Source organism: Schistocerca cancellata, chromosome 4 (assembly GCF_023864275.1).
Source record: "Schistocerca cancellata isolate TAMUIC-IGC-003103 chromosome 4, iqSchCanc2.1, whole genome shotgun sequence".
Lineage (NCBI taxonomy): Eukaryota > Metazoa > Arthropoda > Insecta > Orthoptera > Acrididae > Schistocerca > Schistocerca cancellata.
In genome coordinates this window covers 501812248-501835283 of record NC_064629.1, presented here as the reverse complement: position 1 = coordinate 501835283, position 23036 = coordinate 501812248, and the positions used below count along the sequence as shown (strand labels likewise).

Below are 23036 nucleotides of genomic sequence, written 5' to 3'. Positions count from 1 at the left end.
AACGAACTTCTTGCTTGAGCGCAGTGTCCACATCAGAGATTTGCAGCATATCGGGCAGCAGTTAAAGATTCGAGCGGATAGTGTTAAGATTGATGGAACCAATCCAATATGCCTACCGCAGGTTTGCAGGCATAGGGACACTCAGTGCAACAGAAGAATGCAGTGGTTCGTCATGTTTTTCAGGCTCAATGCTCGCGTCTCCACAGCACCTACATTATGAAACGAGAGGCAGAATTAGAGCCCGCTTTTAGTCTCTCGACCGATCCTGTCGCAGATCGCGTCGTTGGAACGCTTGATATGCAACACACTGCACACTATTGGAAGGTGATACCAACAAGCTCGTCACTCGGGATCGTGACTTTGTATCGGAGAAGACGTTCTACTTCCAGAACTTTTGGTCTAGCATATTCTGTCCTTTGAATTTCACCGTCGATTTTCTGTAAGAGTTGGCTACTGCAATCGGTGGAAACATTATAACGCGCGAAACGGCCGAAATAAATAGACAATCATTGAGTGCTCGCTCCCCAGCAGGGACATAAACAGCACTTTCGAGCAGAACGGCTCCACGAACCATACTGAATTGGACTTTTCCGAAAGAACAGACACACATCGAAAATATAAATATATACGGCGTGGCAGCCATTAAGATCATGTAGTGCGGATGCACTCTCTCTACTGAACTCTTGCGAGAATCCACAGTGAGGCAGCGGGCAATGAGTGTGGTGGATAGGGAGCTCTACATAAGTGGTGTGCGACAAGTTGGGATTTAGGGTAGGAAGGAAAGCGTGCTCGGATATCCTAAGCAGTTAAGGTGACAGCTCACATAAAGTGGGAAATCCCGGTTCGGAGCCTGAGCCTGCACAAATTTTCACTTGTCATCATTTAGTGCCGATTGCGGCCGAAATCAGAATTTACTTCATTTAATCATATCTCACAATACTGAAGACAGTAAGTTTTTTTAACTTATTGGCTTTCGGAACGTGCTCATACAGCTATCTCAACACAGGAAATATTACTTACTATTTGATTTGATAATTCATGGTAGATATTATTTTAAGTCGTATCCTTGTACGAAGTTACATGGAAGTAACAAAGGACTGATTCGATATAAAACAAGATTTACAGTCAGAGTGTACCAAAGCTAGTAAACAAGACGAATACGGAATGTAGGATACATAGTGATAATATATTAAAAACTCCTACTGGTAAAACAATAACATATGATAAATCGCCGTTGGTACACATTTTGGATGTTCCCAGTTCAGTCGATATTAACGACAATGTATCAAAATTAACAATCAAATGTTCTTTGTATGTCCCTTGAGAATTGTTTCAAAAGCTGCGGGCGGAGAATTGATTATATGTGCAGGTCTATACGTACCATCTAGACAGAACAGTAGAACAGTTTACAAGAGCAGGAGTTGTGTATTACAGCCACACGTATAGGTACACCAGTATTTGCATACATGGAGGAGGTACAGATTGACATACACTTAGAGGCTGACCGTTCCATATTCCGTAGAGTAGCACGTGGGGACATAGTCAATTAATTGAGCTTTTATTTTTCCCTTGGCATTGTAAGAACCAAGATCACTGTATTAGCAGCGCAGGGAGCTACTTCTTGATGTTGGCACTGTTGACGAATTTTACAGCAGCTTATACGTTGTTATGTTGTTGAATGCTAGTAAGCTTTGTAGGCTGCTTGGGAACCGATGAACAAGAGCCCGAAGATTACTTAAAATGACGTTTATATGATACAAATTTCGAGGACGTTGTACGGATATATGGTTGGATCTCCTTCCTCTCCCCAAACACACAGGTAGTTGGCGCTGAGGTGGAGTCAATAAATGTGTTTGTTGCACTTCCAATGATTCGATTTTAGCTGCCCTATAATTGCCGTGAAGCTCCTTGATGTCTATATTTCTATGGTACTCTTGGAATCGTGAGCTGAACTAGTGCGTAGTGACTGTTTTTGATTTTAGATGTCGGCAACCATTCCTGTGGCCATTCCAAGAAGAAACGCTTTCTGAGCTTGGGTATCCTATCACTGGCGGGAAGTTTATCATGTTTAATAGCAGCATGTAGAGATGCCTGCCTTGCTAGGGCATTTACATGTTCATTTCCAGATATCCCGGAGTGTCTTTTCATCCATACCATCACGATATTACGACAGTTCCTCAGCACCCGAAACACAACTTCGACAATTGCTGCAACTATGGGACTTGTACAACTAGTATGATGGTTTCTAATCGGTTGTAGAGCTGATATTCTTTCAGAGATAATGACTGTTGTGTCTTCTATGACTGTCTGTGCAAATAGTGGGGCTTCCAAAATGCTCGGCTGCTATAACAGTGGAGTGTGGATACAGCTTGTATAGGCCTTGTTGTTTGCTTCGGAGTACCCAATAAGCTGTACCAGCGCCATCACTAGACTTGGACCTATCTGCGTACACCACACGCGCATCGCGATAATGAGACAGATACAGAATCGACTTTTCGTATGGCCTTCTGCAGTGCGGTAGGGGATAACTTTTCCAGAACTAGTGCCTCAATGACTGCACCTCCACATACTCAGCCGCGACCTTTAGTATGGCCTACTGTAATGCGGTAGAAGGGAAATCTTCTGCACCTGGTGCCTTAATGTCTGCATCTCCATACATTCAGCCGCGACGCGTGGAAGTTGCTCATTTATCCAATACCTTCCACACACACACAGTAAGATGTTGATTCATCAAGGGGCTCATATTCATCGAAATAGAATGGCAGGAGGAACTTCTTGTAGTGGAATATTCGTCGCAACTTTAAGGGTCGTTCATTCGTTTCGACGAGTAATGCATTGGTTGAGGTTGACATGAACTACCCGGTGACTATACGCAAGGCTTTGTACTGCTTGGTGTCGAGTCTTTGGATCGTGCTGTCTGAGGCTGATCCGAAGCACAGGTGACCGTAATCAAAGTGTGTCTTTAATAGGGATCGTTTTTAAGACATCGCTGTCCTCCTATCAGAGTCACATTATACTCCAGTTGTAGCTCTGAAGAGATTACAGGCTTTTTCACATCTGGTTATGATATGATGGGTATGAGAAACCTTTCTTTGTTAATCCTGTCAAGATATTGAGTTTTTTCGCAATTGGAAAAGCATGTAGTCGCAGCTGCATTGTTTACGGAAATGGAATCCTATGGAGAGTAAAGTTCGTAAGAATAGACTTGCTATCAGAGATTTCGAAGCCACTTTCCGTACATTACTCATGCAGACGTATGAGAGCGGTGTGCATTTCCAGATAACAAGACAGAAGAGTACTGTTTTCGGATTATAAGCATATGTCGTCTGCGTATTGTAATATTTGGATGTCACTGCAAAGAGTTTATGAAGGTTTGTAGTATGGAGACTGAATAACAAGAGAGCCAAGGCTCATATCTGTGGGAGACCTCTGCGGGTCCACGTGCAGCTCCGTGTTGCAGAATGATTGCCTTCCTACTGATCAGGAAGCTTACATTGTTACGCATGTGTGGTTTTGGAATCTGGAGTTTCTCCAATTTTTCCCTAAGGGTAACAAGATGACGTTGTCGTTTGGTTTATTCACGCCTGTTAACGCAATTATCTTGTAAGTATTCTAAGAGAAATGTAGTTGTGTGTCAGTGACTAACTGTATAAGGATTTCAGTTGTCCCTTTTCCTTTTCGAAACCCATGTTGTTTTTCCGGTAATAGTTTCTGTATATCGCACCACCATGCTAAGCGCCGCTTATTAATTCTTTCCGTTACCTTCGCCGAACACGGTAGTTAGGTGGTAGGCCGACAGGACTCGAGTTTATCGCATCTTTTTAGTGGTCTGTGGATGGGGCCGATACTACATGTTTTAACTGAATCGATTGTGATTTCTTGTGCGCATGCACTGTTGTAAATTTTGAGCAGCAGCAATTTCCCTTTGTGCAGGATGTGTTGTAGCGTTGGGCAGTCAATATTATCCAGGCAAGGTGCAATACCCTTCCCCTGAGAGAGCGCTATCTGGAGTTGTTCCAGCGGAAAGAGTTGCATAATGACACTGTTGTCCTCTCCACATTCCGCCTCGTCTTCCTTATCCATTACGTCATCTGTGGATATCATACACAAGAACGATTCAAGAAGTTCGTTGCATGGTGGAGCAGTGTGCATCTACATTATCAGACCGGTTTTAATGTTCCGTATAACATTACAGATCCTGCTTAATGGAGTTTCTTCACAGACTGCACTGCAGAAATTGTACATGCTTGAATATTTTCTTGATTGATGCTTATGCTCCCCTAAGGGTAAAAATGTTTGTATCATTAGAGAAGTCTTTGTATTATCTTAATGCCTCCCACCGTTCCTTGAGAACTACGTCACATTCTGAATCCCACCACCAGAGTGATGACCGACGAGTATTTTGCTTATGTCATATTTTAAGGTTTGGGACTTCCGCTGCTCCATGGCTAAGCGATACCAAGACCTCATAGTCTCTTTCTGGATACCCAGTTTCGATGATACAGCCTTTAGTCCAGAAGGGTTCCGTATACTTTACAATTGGTTTCGTTTGCGTTCCATTTCCGGCTGAATGCGCGTTTGACAGTCTCCATAGATTGTGCATTTATTATGATATGAACTGACAAGTGATCCGAGCCGTAAGTGTCCGGTGTCACTTCTCATGTTGTTCCTGTAGACAGGGCAAGGGATGCTATGCTCGAGTCTACTGCCGTCGAGGCTTCATTTGGTCGGACTATTCGAGTGGGTGAGCCATCATTTAATACTACAAGATTTGCGAATCTAGTGATTCAACTAGCATTTTTTCCCATTGCGTTGTTATTTCTGCAGCCTCATAGTGCGTGGTGACTGTTGAAGTCACCTAGTAGCAGATGGGGTTTTTCGAGACAAGTAATGATCGTTATTAACTGTTGTTTGGAAAGTCTGTCATTAGGTGCTTAGTATGCCGAGATCCAGTTCAGATGGAGGTCTTTGATCCACAGGCGGATACCGACCATTTGCAATGGACCATGCTGAGTGACAGTACTGATAACGGAAAAGTGGATATCTTGCTTTACTAACAACGCTGCACCGCCATAGCCATCACCTCTGTCTTCTCTAATGACGAAGTAGCCCGAGAGTGCAAAAGGTTCTTCCGATTTTAGCCACGTTTTTGTTGAATTTCGAACAGAAAATGTCGAAATCTATCTTTGTTTGCCTTGAGCGACATTGCGTCCCGTTGGATAATTTCATACGCCATATATGGTCAATATATTTTGGAGGGACATCAAGATCTAACCTGTTTGTAATTGTGGAGTGTACCTCATTAGTAGTTTGCTGCTGGTACGATATATCATTCACCACAGCCATAATTATTCTTAAAATTTGGTTAAAAAGAAAGTTCTCAATATCACTCAGTTGTCTGAGTCTGTAAAATTTTGGTGGGTAGAGTTTGAGATCCACTGGATCAAGAGTAAGGTAGAGTTCTGGCTGGTTGATACAAGCGGTCCCACGGGACCACGCTTAGATGGAGTCCTCATGTCCTACAGAATTTACTCGTTGATGGTGGGGAAGTAGGGCTTATTGTATCGGAGGAGGGATCGGTGGTATTGGCGATGAATACACTGAATCCACCGCTCCTGACGTCTGAGGCATTGTCGTCATGACATGAGTTGATTGTTGCAAATCGTAGGTGGTAGTGCTGATACTTGCACTGAGGCGCTATTCAGCCAGGAAGAACGGGAATTCTGTGCCCTGTCTTGTAATGTTTGGGGGAGAAGTAACTGCATTCCAAGATGGTCTGTTTTCAAATATAGCTCCTGCTTCTCGGACAATGATATTACTGAGAGACATAATTTTGCAAATTCCCTTGTGTCTGAGATACATTGGGCAGTTACGAGCACTTTGACCACCAGTACAATGAACACAGATCGGTTGATTGGCCCTCCCACAGGCATCACGACTGTGTATCCCTGTGCAGTACGCACAGTTTGTGTCACTTCTGCAGTGTTTGTTGCCATGCCCATATCGCAAAAAATTATAGCATTGTAAGACGGGGAGTGCACAGAGAATTTCATGAATATAAACAATCTGCAGAAGCTACTGTGATCTAATCGCGACAACATAAACTGGAGACGGCTCTGTTACCTTTTGCCCTTTAGAGTTATACTCTTATTAAATGTCCCGATTGCAATAGCTTCGCACAACACATCATTTCCGTTAGTAATTCATCCTCCATAAGGGAGGTTTCGAAATTATTGCTGATGCCTTGTTTGGTAGTAAAGAGCTTCGGAATATAGGCCTTCAAATTTGCTTCGTCTAAAACGGAGGGCTGAACTAAGACATTGGCAGTTAATCTTAACACAGTCTCAACTTTTACACGGTTTTTCCCTGCCATCTTTATACTGATTATGTGCTTGAATAATGACTTGCCGCCGGCCGGAATGGCCGAGTGGCTCTAGTCGCTAAAGTCTGGAACCGCGCGACCGCTACGATCGCAGGTTCGAATCCTGCCTCGGCCATGGATGTGTGTGATGTCCTTAGGTTAGTTAGGTTTAAGTAGTTCTAAGTTCTAGGGGACTGATGACCTCAGAAGTTAAGTCCCATAGTGCTCAGAGCCATGTGAACCTTTTGAACCAATGACTCACCGTCCCGCCTTGTGAGTTTGCTTAGTGCCATAGGGCTGAGCCTGTCTATGTTTCTGTCACTACTTTCAACAGACAAGATGAAAGGTCCTTTACCCTAGTTTGTATAAGTTTGCAGTGATACTTACGTGTTGCTGGGTGATGATTTCTTTTTAGGTGGCGTCGACACGTAGCACTTTCCCATTTCGTCACATTCATCGTCTTGTCCTCCCTCCCCTGTGCGGTCCCGCTGGCGTTTTTGTGATGGCTGCAGGTCTCTTGCTGTAGTTGCACCGACATGTGGACATGTTGGTGTGTGTCTGTGTGGTATGACGCAATGATTGCGTCGCTAACACTTCACTGGTGGATGCATTAAGTGCTTCAGTGCCGCTGCAATCGCTGCCGTTTATGGTGGTGACTGAAGCGTAAAAAAAGTTTTAACGATTCGGCACAGTCTGTGGAAGTGGAAGAAATACCTGAACGAACTCTCACTGTATACACTGTGCGAACAGTAGCCGCGTAGGAAATGTTTGCACCGTAGTGCGCCGACGTTGTCACTTCCGCTTCCCGAAGCAAACTGGCAGAAGGGTTGTCGACAATGTTCCGTACAAATGAGCGATATTCTCCGAAACATTTATACCTTTTAGGATTGTGCGTATTCGTCAGTTATACAACAGATCTGCAGTTACACCAACGGTCTGCCCAAGCTTCAGTATAAGGTATCAAGAACACATGGGTGCCTTTAGACTAAAAATTTTTCAATAAATCTGCAGTAGCTACTCACGTGCGTCAATATGAACACCCTGTTTCTAACATTAATGACAACTTACAAATATTATATACCACTAACAAAGGCAAGAAAATGGGCACCTTAGTGGAACTAGAAATATATTGTCGCAGCAGAAACCGAGTAGCTCTGTGGTGTAGTGAATATGATACTAGAATGTTTCCTGGAGTGTACAATTTCAACTTCTGCATTCGGTTCGAGTACATTCTAGAAGTAGCCACAAATGTCAAGAACCATTGTTCTGGAATGTTCTGTAGCTGTACACATACTGCATGTAAACCTTCGTTAAGTGGCGTTAGTGTTCGACATTCATCTAATTACACCTTCTTCTATGTGACATTATGGTGGAGGCGCTGGGTATTGGAACTTGTGATAGCGCACATTATCGAAGACACAGTGGCTCCAATCAGGCCACGTTTATGTGGCGAGAAACCTGAGTTCGGGCCATATTCAACAGATCTCAATCTATCGGAGACACAAGAAGAAGAGGACGTTACGATGGCAGTAAGTGTGTGCCACCACATGAGACATCCTTCCAGGTTCTCTGGTGACGATGGCCAAGATCCAAACAAGTGGCTGAAGGCGTATGAGCGTATAGCCAAATTTAACAAATGGGATGACACCGTGTGTTTGGCTAACGTATTTTTCTACTTGGAGGGCACTGCCAAGGAATGGTATGAGAACAACTAGTAGAAGTTCAGAAACTGGGAAATATTCCAGGCGGAACTGCGCAAGTATTTCGGTGACACACAACGACAGAAGTGAAAGGCTGTAGATAAATTAAAGTGCAGGGCACAGCGTCCAGGATAAACTACAGTATCCTACATTCAAGACATCTTGGAGGTGTGTAGAATGGTGGATCGTAGAATGAAGGAGGAAGATAAGGTTGCACATCTCATGAAAGGTGTTGCTGAGGACATGTATCAAGCCCTACTCCTGAAGGAGTTTCCGACAGCAGACGACTTCATAAAATGGTGCCAAAATATCGAGACAATGTATGAAAAAAGAATTACACGCAAAAAGTTTCAACGGCTTCCAAACGTCGTACCGATGTCTGTGATGAAGGAAGCAACTGATTTCACTAGTTTTCTTCGTCAGATAGTGAGAAAGGATGTTCAGAAGGCACCTGGATTGCACGGTGAGCAAAAAACCGAGACGCTTCAAGAGGTCATAAGGGAGGAAGTGGAACTGACATTGAACCTAAACTCTTGCCCTTAATTTCTCCATCGCCGTCTAGAAGCTCGAGACCCAGGCGGAGTTACGTTCCTACAATGCAGCAAGAGGAACCTGTTTGGGAACCAAGGAAGACTGACGTCTGGAGGACCCAGGATAACCAACCAGTATGTTTCCACTGCGGACGACCGCCACATGTGGTGCGCTATTTTCGAGAAAGGCGGCGGATATTTCATGAATGCGACGCCAACGACGGAACGACAAGAAGATGTGGGTGCATGACGACGTAGGTCACCATCGCTACAAGCTTGCCGCTGGAGAGGACGCTCCTCAACACGCCGATCAAGGTCTCCATCGCCGTTTAGACGCTCCAGCCGGCCACCTAGCTGCTGGAAAACTAAAGGGTGCGACCTTCCTGTGAGGTGAGGCCACCGAAGAGAAAAATCCTCCGCCGTCAGTCACTACAAAAATGATAGGAAACTACAAGCTGTTGTGGACTCTGGAGCATCATATTCAGTCATTTCGTAGAAGTACCGTCACCAGTTGCAGAAAACCGTATTCGTCAACAACAAAACATCTCTGCTGAAGGTGGATAATGGGAAATATGTAAAATCTACAGCTTCCAAATGGTTCAAATGACTCTAAGCACTATGGTACTTAACATCTGAGGTCATCAGTCCCCTAGACTTATAACTACTTCTACCTAACTAACCTAAGGACTTCACACACATCCATGCCCGAGGCAGGATTCGAACCTGCGACCGTAGCAGGAGCGCGGTTCCGGACTGAAGCACCTAGAAACTCTCGGTCACAGCAGCCGGCAAACCTACAGGAAGTTATACCATTCGTGTGGATTTAAGTGGCCATACAGAGCCCTTGGAAATCATCGTCTTACAAGAGTGTAGTCATAACGTCATTCTCGGATGGGTCTTTTTCAGGCAATTATAGATTGTGGTCGCTCGAAGATTAAGCTATACGAGATGAGATACTGTGGACAGGAAGATGCGCATCCGAGTGTGTGGATACTATGTGTGCTGGATGAAGTGATCATTCCTGCAGTCAGCGCTAGAAAGGTAATTGTCACGTGTCATGCCATGCGTCAACCCATGGATATTGTAGTGGGATGTAAGAGAAGCATACCACTGAAGAATAACTTGGTCATCCCAGCCTCTGTTGTCTCCTTTAAGGACGGATTTGGTGTATTGTGGACAGTTAACTGTCGTCGAGAACCGCAGATCCTTCCAAGACGCATGTGAGTAGCAAACGCTGAGCCGTTAATTGAAGAACAGCTGAGCATCATAGAAACCTGCCATGCCGAGTCTGTGGGCGAAATTGGCGCTACCACTACAAGACATGATCTTCTAGCTCGACTGTCACCAGATCTCACTAAGGAACAACAGAAGAAGCTACTTGCCATTCTTCAAGAGTTCTCTGAATGCGTCAACCCACAGGTGAAGAGCAAATCAGACCAATCCACGGTGAAGCACCGGATAAGCACTGGAGACCATAAACCAACAAGCCAGAGAGCATACCGTGTGTTAGCAACGGAACGTCGAGTAATTCGCGACGGGTTAGAGAAAATGATGAAGAATGACATCATTCAGCCTTCGCAGAGCCCATGGTCGTCACCAGTGGTTCTCGTCAGGAAGAAGGATGTCAGTTGGCGCTTTTGTGTTGAATACAGGAAGCTTAAAAAGATAACTAAAAAGGACGTTTACCCTCTACCAAGAACTGACGATACACTAGATCGTCTGAAGCGGGCTAAGTTTTTCTCAACCATGGACATGTACTCGGGATACCGGCAAATCGAAGTAGATGAGACTGATAGTGAGAAAACTGCATTCATTACGCCTGAGGGCTTGTATGAGTTTAAGGTAATGCCGTTTGGTTTGTGTAATGCACCAGCAACTTTTGAACGGATGATAGATAATCTTCTAAGTCACCTGAAGTGGACGATGTGTCTTTGTTATTTAGATGACATTATAGTCTTCTCAGAGACATATGATGAACCCATAAAAAGACTGAGGGCCGTTCTTAAGTGTCTCCAAGGCGGACTGAAACTTAATCCAAGGAAGTGTCTCTTTGGAGCAAAAGAAATCAAAATACTTGGACACCTTGTGTCAAACGAAGGTGTGCGGCTAGACCCAGAAAAGGTGGGATATACAACGGAATTTCCTATTCCTGAAAGTATTAGAGATGTGAAAAGCGTCCTCGGATTATTTTGTTATTACCGTCGTTTTATCAAAGACTTTAGTATGAAAGTCAGGCCAATCCAAGATTTGTTAAAAGCCGATGCTAAATTTATCTGGGGTGGTGCTCAACAAGATTCTTTCGATGTGCTGCGAAAAGCACTGACGACTAACCCTGTACTTGGTCTCTATGATGAGAGAGCACCTACAGAACTACACACAGATGCCAGTGGGTATGGGATCGGTGCTGTTCGGGTGCAAATTTCGGATGGAAAAGATAAGCTTATAGCCTATGGTTCTAGGACACTTACAAAAGCCGAGAGAAACTACTCAACTACAGAAAGAGAATGTCTTGCTGTGATCTGGGCCATGTGCAAATTTCGACAGTTACTCTATGGAAGGCCATTCACAGTTGTTACAGACCATCATTCACTTGGTTGGTTGACAGGTCTTAAGGATCCAACGGGACGATTCGCCAGTTCGGCACTACGTCTTCAACAGATACAGTAGAAGGTATCAAGAACACATGGGTGCTTTTAGACTAAAATTTTTTGAATAAATCTGCAGTAGCTACTCATTTGAGTCAATATGAACACTCTGTTTCTAACATTAATGACAACTTACAGACATTATATACCACTAACAAAGGCAAGAAAAAAGACCCCTTTGTGGAACTAGAAATATACTGTCGCAGAAGAACCTGAGAAGCTCAGTGGTGTAGTGAATATGATACTAGAGTGTGACATGGAGGGTCGTCTGTTCTAAACATACATGCACTGTACATTTTAATTTCTATATTCGGTTCGAGTACATTCTAGAAGTATCCACAAATGTCAAGAATCATTGTGGTGGAATGTTCTGTAGCTGTATATATACTGTATGTGTTATGGCCGGAGGCAGTTCGCTCAGCGCTCTTGTACGTCCAAGTGCTGAATAAACCTTCGTTAAATGACGTTAGTCTTCATCATTCGTCTCATTACACCTTCTTTTACGTGACGGTATATTCAAACCCTCAATTCACCATAATTCATTTTAAGACAGCAGTTGGAGCTAGCCAGTAATCATTTTCTGAATAATTTGCTTTAGCTGTTCACAGAAGTCAAACACAAATTGCACCCCCAAGAGTCACGCCACTGCAGCTAAGATACCAGGACATAACTGTAAGCCGGCCGGGATGGCCGAGCGGTTCTAGGCGCTACAGTCTGGAACCGCGCGATCGTTGCGGTCGCAGGCTCGAATCCTGTCTCGGGCATGGATGTGTGTGATGTCCTTAGGTTAGTTAGGTTTAAATAGTTCTAAGTTCTAGGGGACTGATGACCTCAGAAGTTAAGTCCCATAGTGCTCAGAGCCATTTGAACCATTTTTTTTAACTGTAAAAGTATAAACAACCGTGATGAACAAGTGTGTTGCTCTCATCCCACTCTCCAAATTTTAATTTTGTATTTCTTGCAGTTAACTTACGATAATCAAATAAGATTGGTATGGTTGCCCGAAACCGGTTATGGCACTAAAATAAAAGATTTGAAAAGTATTTGTGGCTGGTTGTGTCACTCACCAACCATCATTAACGGCCGCGGAATTCACAAGATTGAACATGGATGAAATGAAAAACTAGCGTCGTAAAAGATTAATTCTCTTCGATTTAACGCATTTGTACATTCCTTATTGAACTTTATTTTTAACTTCATCTGTGTACTGCTCTGTGGTTATTTGCGTTTTTTGTCATTTTAAGGGTGTCATTAAAATGGGACCAAAATGTGAATATGTTCATTCCCAGATCTAAGATTTCCACCAACATTGCTCTGAAATTGGTTTTTGGTCCAAAACCCGTTAGACTTCGGGTTCACAGATATGATGGTAATGGTAGTGACAGCAACAGAGCTGAACGATCAACAAACACTAAGAAGAAAATCGTACTTATGATACAGGACAAAATTAGAGTCGGTACTCCGCTGTTGCCAAACATCTGAATTTCTCAGATGACTACCAGCAATGACAGATGACCATAGGTAGAACAACTGCAAATGACTTTATTCGTAGACAGTCCGGGGGAAAACGTACATATGTCTAATCAACAAAACCTTGATGTTAAAAAAAAAGATATCGTTGATCGTAAGGCATTTTGTGAAAGAATAATGTCTCATGGTTTTTGCAGTTTCTCTGAAGGAAAAAAGAAAATTATGCACATTTTGTTTACAGACGAGTCTCCAGTAGAACTTTATTCAAAGGTCAACAAACAACATGCCCAAATCCGTTCAAATGAACCTGACAAAATTTCCCCAGTCCACATACCAAAGCAAGGACTGAAAATAATGGCTACTGGTAGTTTCAGTGGCTATGGAAAAATGAATTTCATGCACTACAAGAAAAAAATCTATGGTGATTATTATCGAAAAATGATTGTTCCTGTCCATGCTCAAGAAGTCCAGAACTGTCTTTTCCCAAGTCTAGAACGTGCTGTTATTAAGCAAGATGGAGGAACACCTCACACAGCACAATGAGAAACACCGCTTCTGAGGAGATCATTCCTTGTTGTTTTGGATGACTGGCCTTGGAACAGTCCAGACCTAAACCGTATAGAGCACCTGTGGGCCAGACTATAGGATGATGTCTTCAAAGAACTTCGTCCACGAAACAGAGACCAGCTTACTGCACGTGTTCAGGTGGAATGGAACTCAATCACCCTTGAAGAGATGGCAGTCCTTGCGGGCAGTTTTGGCAGACGAGTTAAAGAATGTCTTCATAATCAGTGACCCAATATAAATACTGAGAAGTGAACACATGACTATCCAACTCACCCATTCAAATGTGGAGATGCACTTTTGTAAAAACGCTCTCCTCTATTGAACACGTATGGCCCAGGATGAAGTGGGAACTTACTCGTTGCCCAGAGTCTGCAAGAACTATTGCTAAAATGCAACAAAAGGTGCAAGATGGTTGGTGCACTCTACCACATGATGCCATTCAGCACCTTTATGATCGATTACATGCGTGAATACACGTCTGTGTGGCTGTCAGGGGAAGGGGTGTGGGGAGGTTCAACTCAGCATTGGTGCAACATTTTGTGCATCCTTTACAGTGACATGTGTGTTTCATTTAGTCTGAGTTAGTTATCATATACCCCTGCAGTACCGAACTACCTATCGTCTGACTCGTTAATAAAATGACTTTGCCCTAATAGTGTTGCATTTTTTCTCCGGCAGTGTATAAGGGATTTTCTAACGCTGCCGCCACAAACCATCGGTGAATTGAAGAGGATGCTTGCACTGCAATGAGAGGTGTTAACGCCAGCTATGGTGAACGGTCTGGTTCACTGTATCGGAAGCCACTTTGCATCCCACGTTCCCAGACGTGGGCGTCAAACATTGCACTGATATGCTAGCAGCAGAGAAATACTGCATGCAGTAATAGCCATCCACGACACTCACGACTGATCTCTCTTATAGCGTGTATCAGGGTCATTGCCATGGATGCTGTTAGTACTCACATTATTTTTGTGGTTTGGTGGTTCTTGAAGACAAATAACATATATTGTGCTTGTTAATATATGCCGAATCGATTCCACGATTTTTCATTATTCTCGATATATATTTGGTATAAATAGAGTCAGAAACCTTTATCGAAATGTATAAATGCCCGAGTAAGTGGTGACGCAATTTGTCACTTTTTTCCACAACCACTTCGGCGATTTGTGGTACAGTGGTTTACTCGTTATACTCGTGTTCAAGAGGAACAGGGCTCATATTTCGTTCCAGGCATAAAAATTCTTTCTCAATCTCGCACAATGCAAGTTTGTATTCCGCCTGTAATGACTTTGCCGTTGACGAGAGATTAGCCGCTAATCTTCATTATTTCCTCTTTATCATAACCAAGTTTGCTTTATTGGATTTTAATGAAAATTCCTCCTTTGCGCTGGCAAGGGTTTTTTTTAACAGCGTTACATGAAAATTGATAAACGTAACACCGGAAATGGAATAATGGTCTTATTATTCATTACATCTTTTCCGTTCGGGTTATTTGGAATTAAAAATGTTACAGCTTCGTTCCAAACATCGGGTATCGATGTGATGTATAATACGTTATTTTCTTTGCCTGGAAACATTATGAATTTCGAGAATGGCTCATAACCTCAATCAACACCTAAGACTAAATTCCGTTGTAAGACTGAATGATGAAATTATATTGACGTCGGATCAGTAAAGCGTTGTATGCACGTATTCGCTGTCCTAAAGGTCTTTCACTCTTTTAGATATCAGGAACATCTGCCAGAATTCACCGTTGTGGAATACAATTTATTAATTCGAAGACTGAACGTACTGCATTTTGTCTGGGGGAAGTATCCTTCAGACTTTAATTAAACTTCGTCGTAATTTGTCTCGTTTTGCCTGTAATCAATACCAGTCCACGAGAAAGAAAAATTCTTTTCACTAACATAAAATCACGTAACGATTATTCCTTTTCCGAGATATTTATTAAAGAGAGTAGAAATAATAATAATAGTATTATCAGTCATATGGACAGATGGTACACGAATCTAATTTATCATTTCTAGTGGCTGCGACATACTCATAGCAACAAGATCACATTCATTATGCAGCTATTCCTACAAGAATAACTAATTTTTATCAGTACAAAAGACAACATTTACACGTTCGAAAAAATGGTTTAAATTGCTCTGAGCACTATGAGACTTAAATTCTGAGGTCATCAGTCCCCTAGAACTACTAATTAAACCTAACTAACCTAAGGACATCACACACACCCATGCACGAGGCAGCATTCGAACCTGCGACCGTAGCGGTTGCGCGGTTCCAGACTGTAGCGCCTAGAACCGCTCGGCCACCCCGGCCGGCTTACACGTTCGCTTTTGCTTAGTTAAGATATCGAGGCATTGATTTTCGAATATACAAGGTGTTCGAAAATTCCCGTTACATGCTTCTAGGATTTGTACAGGAGAGTGAGTACATAATATCCTGAAAAGGAACCATGTTAGGAAACTTAGTGTTTTCATGCTACAGTCGTTCGAAAACATGTTTTCTAGGTCGGTTTGCATAGGGTAGTCATGAGTCATGACGGGAGGGGGGGGCGTTGGATCGACCGATGTCATTTAACGTCTGTCTTATCTATCTGACCTGGCTCGAACCTCATTTACGTGTCCGTGAGTGTTAGAGCATCATGGTTGAGTACACGTCTGCAGAATAAACCACATGATCCTTCTGTACTAAGAAGCTCACGGTATCCGAAGAGTTGGTCGTCGCCTTTATCAAGATCGTTCTCCACAACGTCAAGCCCCATGTCATACCCTTTTCGCTACATTTACGCAACAGCTTCGAGGCTTCAGCGGCAGCAGGCGTGACTGTGGTACTCCCAGGAGACGCCGCAAAGCCGAATTGGAATAGGCCGAACTGCATCACGTTGAAGAAAACCTGTCAACGAGTAAACGAGCAATTTCGTTGGCTATTAATGTGTGGAATGGTAAAACAAGTGATGTACTGGGTCATGCCTAATCAATTACTTATAAAAGTGGTCGGGTTACCAGCGTGTTCTCATATGGTTGTAGCACGGAAACGGTACGTTTCCGGACATGAGTCCCACTTCAAAATGCAATCTACTCATTCCCTTCTACAAGTCCTAGAAGTCTGTAACGTGAATTTCCGAACACCCTCTATATACACTGATGTTCAGTCTGAAAAAGGTTCATTTACTGCAGATTTTCAGGTTTCTAGCGATTAAAAATTTCTTTCTTGTCTCGTAATGACCTTCATAATGGAAAATGGGAGTTTACGGTGATGTTAGAGCTTGAAATTATCCGACACCCGACTTTTATTGAGACACAAACATATGCGTAATTAAAATTATTGAAGAAGAATTATCTTCGTAGAATTAATTAAAAAAAACAACTATTGCGCAATAAAGCATTAATTCAAAAACACGTATTGGCACAGAAATATGTTTAATAGAGTGGCATAGTACTAAAGGCCTGGCAAGTGGAGTATTGAATTCTTCTGAATCACAATAGGAGTTGAAATATGCTCTCTAAGTATTGCTGAGCATTCTACAGTAACGATTTATTCGTGAGTGATGTCCCCTATAGGAGAAGATCACGGATGTGCCAGATCTCTCATGAAATGTACTAAATGTTTTATTCTTGAAAAGAGTCCGATTTGGATTTTAAATTAAGCAAAGGTGCAGTCAATATTTCTGTGGCAGAAGAGCTTAGATTACTAACGAATATTTGTAAATGGTTCAAATGGCTCTGAGCACTATGGCACTTAACTTCTGAGGTCATCAGTCCCCTAGAACTTAGAACTACTTAAACCCAACTAACCTAAGGACATCACACACATCCATGCCCGAGGCAGGATTCGAACCTGCGACCGTAGCTGTCTCTCGGCCACCACGACCGGCACGAATATTTGTAACTAGAACTCAAGATTTAAATGATTATATGTCAAACATACTAGTAAAGTATCTGCTTTTTGTTTTTCAGCCATACAAATGTCCAACATTTGAAACTGAACCGGAACTATCTCATGAAACAAACTCTGCAGTTATCGCACAGGTACAGAAGCGGAGTGACCTTGATCGGACCATGGTGAGAAGAGGTGAAAAATGGAGGGGGGGGGGGGGATGGGAGAACTTCTAGCTTAGAGAAGATAAAAAATTTCATCGAAGATATATGAAATGAAGATGCTAACATCAGCATCGTGGAAACAATAATTATAAGAGTAGATGGATAAAAAAGTTTCCAACAACTTTTTTGCCGGTTGGATAGAGAAATTTGTAACTGTAAATCAGACAGGTTGGCCTACTTGATAAGTAGCCCTTTTGCTTCGATAGAAACGTTTCTGATTTATTGCCTTTTGTGTCTTTCTGTGTATTGAACAATCTGCTATAACTATACTACTGAACTATGATCATCCTAGGTTTTAGATCTATACTACATCTACTGACAATCTTAAAGCTGTTGGGACTTACCCTAATAATTATAAGAGATGCTGAAGGGGCTCCATCCACCGTCTCCTCACAACAAGGAGCGACCGCAGCTTGTTGGTTGATACTGCTCGAAACTCTTCGACACTGTTATTGTCGATAGCCTTTTCGATCATCCTCTTCTGTTCTTCTCCAATGCGTAGCTTGTTTCCTCAAACATTTTTCTTTTCACATTTCACCATGTACATAATTCTCCATTTTTGTGCCCACTGTTTGCGCTTCAGTAAACAACTCAAGGATTTATGTAAGAGAAACGGTACCTCTTGCGGTTTTCGATGTATTCTTACAAAAAGAAAAATTTTTGTTCTGGTGCCAGCCTCTTGTAAAGCCTTTTCACAGTACTCAGATCACATTCAGTCGGAATTGTTAATTAAACAAAAAGGCTAAAAGAGTTGGTGATCTGTGTTCCTGAGGGTGCAAATCAGATGCTAATATCCCTGTCATACAGAGGTGTTCTGTAAATTGGACGTTGGATTTGAGCATTTCAGTGGCTCAAATTTTGCGAAGGTATAAATCCTTTTAAACTAATCTGCTGTTCGTCCAACTTTACAGCAGTGTGTCACACACAAATTATACTTGGCAACGAATAACAATATTTAACACGTTTACATCAGTTAGGCTTTCTCATTTGAATTACACACGTTATTTGGAGCACTTTATCTCTACAGATATTTAAACACACATTCAACATCAATCGAAATGCACTAGGCGGTTGAGGATACGGCTAGTTAGTGGTGATCTGCATTCTACTACAGAAGTGACGAACGACACAGTGATTAATGAATTAGCACCAGAGTCAATTTAGAATGATTTTCTCTTAAGTCTTTTCTTAACTAATATATTTCGAACACACCATTTTATAGCCACTTTAAGATGATTCAGATAGAATGTATTATGTTTCCTGCGATTATAATGCGTCTTCAATGAGTGTTTCTGTCTGGACCAGTCCAGTTTACTCATATAACAAACACTTTATATGTTTGAGTGGACTCCTATTCAGTGGGATATTCTGTACATTAATAACTGGGAAGAATGTCAGATTATGGGTTACAAAACGATATTTTTTTAAAAACAGTAGATGAATTAAACTCGAATGAAAATGATGGTCTCATCAGATAATTATTCATCGATTGTACGGGAACCTCAAGACTGTTTACCCCATGTCATGTCTTAAGCACACTAAGCTGAAGCAATGTTTGTCTTCACACTGCCACTAGAAAAAAAAAAACTTTACCTCACAAATGTGAAAATGATCTGTTTAACAGCACGTCTCAGTTCACAGTTCGAATAACACGAAGAAGATCAAAAGGAGAAGTCTAAATGGCGCTGTACGAGAATGAAAGCACAGTAGTTTTAAATGTCACTATGAACGTTTGCGTCTTGCACAGGGGAATGTCGGAGCAATACCAAACAAATTTTATTATTAGGGGGATTGCAATAGCCTGTCTGGCACGGCCATTGTGCAGACTTGAGCAGGCATGCAGTAAAACAGTTCCCTGTTAGAGTATTTTTCAACGATTATTTTAAATTGGTTAACGTTGCGTTTTAGCTTATTAAATTACTAATCAACATTAACAAATTTACCTCGAAGCAACGCAGTGACAAGGAATGGTTAATTTCGGGCATAAAAATTGTAGAACGTTTATTGGATTGAGCGCTGAAGCGTAAATTTGTGCTTCGATCGTTAGCTCCCAATGCAGTTCAAACAATTGTCAATTAAAAACTTCCTGGCAGATTAAAACTGTGTGCCCGACCGAGACTCGAACTCGGGACCTTTGCCTTCCGCGGGCAAGTGCTCTACCAACTGAGCTACCGAAGCACGACTCACGTCCGGTACTCACAGCTTTACTTCTGCCAGTACCTCGTCTCCTACCTTCCAAACTTTACAGAAGCTCTCCTGCGAACCTTGCAGAACTAGCACTCCTGAAAGAAAGGATATTGCGGAGACATGGCTTAGCCACAGCCTGGGGGATGTTTCCAGAATGAGATTTTCACTCTGCAGCGGAGTGTGCGCTGATATGAAACTTCCTGGCAGATTAAAACTGTGTGCCCGACCGAGACTCGACCGAGGCAAAGGTCCCGAGTTCGAGTCTCGGTCGGGCACACAGTTTTAATCTGCCAGGAAGTTTCATATCAGCGCACACTCCGCTGCAGAGTGAAAATCTCATTCTGGAATTGTCAATTATCCTCAGTTGTGTAGTTAGCTGACCAAAGTTCATTATCTGCCACAATGCAGCGCAGAAATTCTTCTACTTTTTCTTAGTAATGCACCAGAAAGGTCAATGGCGTAGACAGTAAACTTTGTTTATAATTTTCATTCAACATTTTCCACATTCTACTACAGCTATGATAATGAAATAAGTCTATAGCTCTTTCATTAACAGTTTTAGGCCCGTATTCACTTGACTAATTTCGTTAATAGTAGACTAAACGCCCATAGCCTCGGATATTTTTTCAGACTTTAGCGTGACTTCAACATTCACGTTTATTCTGTCTTCTTGAGATTAATGAAACCATATTACTACGCTTAGTCTAGTCATAACATTTTTTACATACAATAACCATTTCCTCATAAACATCAGTAGAAGTATCATATTTGTGGGATGGATTAAATGCAGTGAACGAAACAATGCGGATGAAACGAATAAAATTATATAGGATGAAACCTTTCCGATATATTGAACTTGCAGTGTAGTGATTACGCAGTGACAACTGAAAACTGTCGTGAGACCGGGATTCAGACTCTTATTTTCTAACTGCTGCCATGAGTCACCTTGACAATTTTTTTAAAATTTTTCTACGGTTCTAAATCTACATCGTTCTCAGAAACGGTGTGTGGCGGAGGGTGTTTCTGATACCACTAACTGATCCTGGCGAGTGGAATGAGTAAGCCTCTGTAAGCCTCTGTATTAGCTCTAATGTCTCGAATTTTCTCGTCGTAGTCATTTCTCATGATGCATGTGGGAGGAAGTAATAATTTCTCTGACTCTTCCCGGAAAATGTTCTCTAGAAATTTCAATAGCAAAGTTGTCAGTGATACACGACGCCTCTCTTGTAACGTCTGCCGCTGGAGTTTCATGAGCATCTCGGGAACGCTGTCACTCCGACTACACGGTCACATGACGAAACTTCTTTTTTGATTGCCCCCCTCTTCCCCTTATAGCATTGCCATTTCCCTTGCCATAGATTTCCTTCTCGGTCAGGATTCTCCGAAGTTAACTGTCATCTGTACTGAAAACTGAAAAAAAGACTCTACTCCATTCATACTAATACAAATTAATAATGCGCTTTTGGAACGAAATAAAAGTTTTGTTCTTCACTACTAGCTCGAAAAAGCAATAAAAAATTCTTCATCTTCTTCTTCTATTTTGTATGAGTTCTTACTTTGCAATACTCTAGGTTTAACATGTGTGAAATTTCCAGGTAAGTCGGTTGTTTAATATGTATTACGTAAGATTTATACTTGATGCGGAACTACTGTCTCATATATGGAAATTTGTTCCTAAATTCAACTTCATCGCAAGAAGTATAGATGTTCTACTTAAAGCGACATATGAAAACTTGAGCCCAACCGGGCCTCGCACACGCATTTCCCGCTTATTTGAGTGGTCGCCTTACCATAATTTTCATTTTTAATACACCGATTTCCCGATTGCCTTTTTTTTTAAAAACATGGTGACCTAAAGACCTTTTTCCGTCTTTTTTGTTGCACGGTACAATAATTGACAAACGAAACAGGAAAAAAATAACTTCAAGATGCTCCGTATGTGAGAAAACAAGTCGGTGGCCACTCGTTCTGAAGACGCTAGACGCCAGTTGGGACATGCCATCAGGATGCAACGGCGAGCTGTCGATGGTCATGAGAGGAGAGATGCACATTTTAACTCCGCTCGCGGGGGAGGTTCCAAATGTGGGGCGGGTTGTAAAAAACACTTCTTAGGTAGTTCAAAAATTGACTGCCAATTGACGTGTCGTCTAATTATGTGATGTTGTCGTGTTAGTAAAAACGTCCAAATATCGATCACATTCTTGGGTCCATCTTTGAATCTCTGAAGGTAAAAGACGGTCATACACTTTATCCAGATGACTGCATGCATCTTTGATGGTGAAAAATGAGTCCCGTCCAGATGGAGGAGCATACTGGAGAAATTATGTGTGTCAGAACCCGGAGATAAAGGGCCAGCATCGGTTGGAGATGGAGCCATACATCCGCCGCCGCGCCGCGCCGCGCCGCAGATCACACGGTGTCCGTCCATGTCGTCCACGCTACACCTCATGCAGAAGGGGCGTGTCTACCACGACATTGGCATACACTTTGTGTCGCGTCGGGTATTTACCTGTAACGACGATGTACCAGGTGGTGCTCGTTTGCTTGGCGAAGTATGGTTGATGAACTGCGTGCCACACCGCTGGCCACCTAACCTATGGTGGCGTCGTTCGACAGCATTCCAGGTGTGAGTCCGCATTACGAGATGACAAATATATCGCCTAGTGCGAGGAAAATCTTCATAGACATAGCTGTATTAAAGAAAAAAAGTTGGTATGTAACAGCAGTTGCGCAAAATGTGCCAGGGCGACCGGTGGTTGACACAAACTAGGCACGATTTCGTCGACCAAACGTCCGACCCATACCGCGCCCGTGGACATTGGCCTGGGATTGACTCCGCTTTCGCTTAGGGAGTGTGAGGATGTCATACTTGACCTTGAATATATGACCAGTAGTTTCAAAATAAACGAAAGCCGCTTGGTGCCGACGAGCTATCACTGTAGAGAGAGGTAAAATTTGTGCTATGCGTATTATGTGGGATGCCACATAAATGTTATTAAACTTCACCTGTTGTAACATGTCCCTTGCTTGCAACTACTGACTTCGAACGCCCGTCGCGATGTTCTGAAGAAGACGCCGAAAAGATCGCTATGGTGCGACGGATGTCTCGAGTGTGAACTATTCCTAGACAAAGTCCCTCCGTCGTCTTGAATGGAGCCATAATTTCGTCTTTGACTCTCCTTACAATAGTCATCGTGCAGGATTTGGCTACGTTCATATGGCTGCCCACTCCGCTCCCATATTGCTTGATGCAGCGTGTTAACTCTTGAGCCTCATCGTTTGTGCGTAAGATGAAGACGAGGCCATGTGCATTTGAGTGGCATTTGAATGTGTGTCCCCGCAAGTTGATGCCTGACGCTGGTGGCTGTAGACAAGTGATTCTAGTGCGATGGCTCGTATGCTCGTTGAAAGGGGATAACCCTGTCGCACTGACGTACGATTCATATTTGTTTCGTTATCCATCCATT

At 42.5% G+C, this 23036-nt stretch overlaps 1 protein-coding gene and 1 non-coding gene across 3 annotated transcripts in view; both read right to left on the bottom strand.

The window, feature by feature from the left end:
- Nucleotides 1-23036, bottom strand: part of LOC126183723 (thrombospondin type-1 domain-containing protein 7A-like) — a 1149604-nt gene that overhangs the window by 888460 nt on the left and 238108 nt on the right. The window lies entirely within an intron of this gene.
- Trnap-cgg (transfer RNA proline (anticodon CGG)) lies at nt 19487-19561 on the bottom strand. Its single transcript has one exon. It is a non-coding gene; the product is annotated as a tRNA-Pro (tRNA).